Genomic DNA, 3425 nt, shown 5'->3' with positions numbered 1-3425 from the left:
GTGTTTAATATTGAACTATAAATTGTGCCTTCCTGTATTATAGTTGTGACAAATATTCATTCTATTCTACTAAGCAGTTACTTTATGTTCATATTATTATATTTATTTCTTATTGTTTCATTGTCGAGAAGGAAACTGCAACTAAGTAACATCTCTGACTGGTGTGGTCCCCGAAGGGAGAGGCTGGACCTCATAAAGCTGGTATGTGGTGTTGGATATGGACAGTTCAGAGAATGCTGTTGCGTACTGTAAAGTTGCCTGGAGTCACCAAGGATACATTCATAACTACTTTAAGACAGGTAGGTGACGCCGGACACTGCCATGAAATATGATGTTTGTGTTTTGTTTTTGTGTGTAGTACTCTGTGTTTATTGATTTAGGTGTGTTTGTGTGTGTTTTACATGTGTGTATTGATTACCTTAAGACATGAAGGTCAGTCAATCTGGAAAATGTCAAGAACGTTGAACGTTTCTTCAAGTGCAGTCACAAAACCATCAAGCGCTATGATGAAACTGGCTCATGAGGACCGCCACAGGAAATGAAGACTCAGAGTTACATCTGTTGCAGAGGATAAGTTCATTAGAATTACCAGCCCCAGAAAATGCAGCCCAAATAATGCTTCACAGAGTTAAGTAATAGACACATTCAACATCAACTGTTCAGGAGGAGACCGTCTGAATCAGGCCTTTATGCTCGAATTGGCTGCAAAGAAACCACTACTAAAGGCACCAATAAGAAGAAGAGACTTGCTTGGGCCAATAAACACAAGCAATGGACATTAGACGGTGGAAATCTGTCCCTTGGTTGATGAGGGCCAGATTTTAGATTTTTGGTTCCAACCGTTGTGTCTTTGTGACGTGCAGAGTAGGTGAACAGATGATCTCTGCATGTGGGGTTCCACTGTGAAGCATGGAGGAGGAGGTGTGATTGGGTGGGGGTGCTTTGCTGGTGACACTCAGAGATTTATTTAGAATTCAAGGCACACTTAACCAGCATGGCTACCAGCATTGTGCATCGATACGCCATCCATCTGGTTTGACTATAATTTTGTTTTTTCAAAAGGACAATGACCCAAAATAAGGGCTATTTGACTAAGGATAATGATGGAGTGCTGCATCAGATGACCTGGCCTCCACAATCACCGCTAGAAACCCAATTGAGATGGTTTGGGATCAGTTGGACCGCAGAGTGAGGAAAAGCAGCAACAAGTGCTCAGCATATGTGGGAACTTTTAAAAACTATTGGATAAGCATTCCAGGTGAAGCTGGTTGAGAGAGATGCAAAGAGTGTGCAAAGCTGCGATCAAGGGCAAGGAGTGGTACTTTGAAGAATCTCAAATAAAATATAGGTTGATTTGTTTAACGACTTTTTTGGTTACTGCATAGGATTCCATATGTGTTATTACTGTAGTTTTGATGTCTTCACTATTATTCTACAATGGTGATTAGAAAATTGTAAAAATAAAGTAAAACCCTGGAATGAGTAGGTGTGTCCAAACTTTTGACTGGTACTGTATGTATTGATGTTTTTTCTGTGTGTGTTGTAGAGAGCGAGGGTCCATGCCCCTCCCATGTGGTGGTGATGTGTAAGGGGCGTTTCTTCTCGTTTGATGCAGTGTGTGATGGACACATTCTTACCCCTCCAGAGCTGCTCAGGTATTCTGGCCGGTGGATATTTAGGTATATTTGTGTGCATCTGCATATATTTGCATGTATTTATGTGTGTGTGTGTTTGTGTGTGTGTGTGTGTGTGTGTGTGTGTGTGTGTGTGTGTGTGTGTGTGTGTGTGTGTGTAGGCATCTGACCCATGTGAAGCAGTGTTGTGAGGGGGAGCCTACAGGTGACGGAATCGCCGCTCTCACCTCAGAGGAGAGGACACGCTGGGCTAAGGTGTGTGTGTGAAGTTGGCTGTGCAGAACGGACATCACAATGCACTAAACGTGTCTCTCTCTCGTGTCTCTCTCTTTCTATTCAATTTCAATTCAATTTAAGGGTCTGTGTGTCTGTAGGCCAGGGAGTATCTGATAGGTATAGATCCAGCCAATAAGACCATCTTAGAGACCATCCAGAGCAGTCTGTTTGTGGTCTCACTGGACGATGCTAAACCCTACGCTACTGCAGAGAACTACACACCGGTACGTACACACACACACACACACACACCCTCTAGATAGAAATTTGCAATAGCAAGTTGAGTTTGTAAAGGTAATGAGCAGACTTGAGTCCAGGATGCGGTCAAAGTAAAATGCAAAGGAAAATAATTAGCACCAGAGGCTAAAAAGCTAACTTTCAGTCAAACAATGAGAGCAGTGAGACTTCTGCCGCTTTGTGATGTTGTCCAGTACAGAGAGTTAGATCTTTTTAAGTTGTGTGTAAGCATTTAAGCAGGTTACACGTTTTGATTGTATGCAAAGATATGTCTGGATATGACCTCTGGGTCGTCGTCTTGCATCCTGGTTGGCCCCTACAACACACACATACACCACAGACAACCATACCATCCTAAGTGTGGTATAATCTGATCTTTGATCTTTGCCCCCAGGTGTCCCTGGAGGTGCTGACAGGAGACCCCACCATCCGCTGGGGAGACAAGTCCTACAACTCCATCTCCTTCGCTGACGGAACCTTCGGATCCAATTGTGACGTGTGTTACTGTTTTGTAGAGAGAGAGACGATTTGAAATAACAATACTCCTCTGTTAGCAGTAGCGTAATGATGTTTTGTTGTGAGTGTGCTCCTATATATGGTAATTGCTGGTGTGTGTTGTAGCATGCCCCATTTGAAGGCATGGTGCTGGTAACTCACTGTTACTATGTGGATCAGCAGCTCAAAGCTACAGACGGCAAGTGGAAGGTAAATACCGTTTCTATTAAACTTATTTTCAGTGACTGTATATCTTGTTTGTCCTTAATTCTAAGTACCTTTCACTGTAAGCAAACAGTATCATTTGTATTGTGTGTGTCTGTGTAGGGCTCTGAGACAGTGCGGCCTATGCCTCTTCCTGAAGAGTTGGTCTTCACTGTGGATGACAGAGTCAGGAGTGACGTTGCACATGCCAAGCAACAGTACTTTGAGACTGTGAGTTCACACATAAACAAATACACATTCATGACTCTGCTTCCCCATGGTGGTCAGATTGGACCATCGCAGGTGTTGTGTTGATCACAAACACACCCTCACAGGCCCTTACACTCCCCAACACACACAACTCTAATCTGAGTGATATCTGGTTTGACAGACACCTGTGTGTGTGTCTCCAGACTCAGGACTTGCAGGTGGTGTGTTATGCGTTCACCTCGTTTGGGAAAGCAGCCATCAAACAGAGGAAGCTCCACCCAGACACCTTCATACAACTGGCCCTTCAACTGGCTTATTACAGACAGCATGGGAGGTAACACCATCCATCCAGCCAGGGCCGGCTCTAGC

At 43.8% G+C, this 3425-nt stretch overlaps 1 pseudogene; it reads left to right on the top strand.

The window, feature by feature from the left end:
* The first annotated feature begins 233 nt into the window (after window positions 1–233).
* Window positions 234–3425, top strand: part of LOC112077972 (peroxisomal carnitine O-octanoyltransferase-like) — an 8295-nt pseudogene continuing 5103 nt past the window's right edge.

This window comes from Salvelinus sp. IW2-2015, unplaced genomic scaffold (assembly GCF_002910315.2).
Source record: "Salvelinus sp. IW2-2015 unplaced genomic scaffold, ASM291031v2 Un_scaffold5109, whole genome shotgun sequence".
NCBI lineage: Eukaryota > Metazoa > Chordata > Actinopteri > Salmoniformes > Salmonidae > Salvelinus > Salvelinus sp. IW2-2015.
Note: the sequence above shows the minus strand (reverse complement) of the source record. Positions and strands in the feature narration are given on the sequence as shown.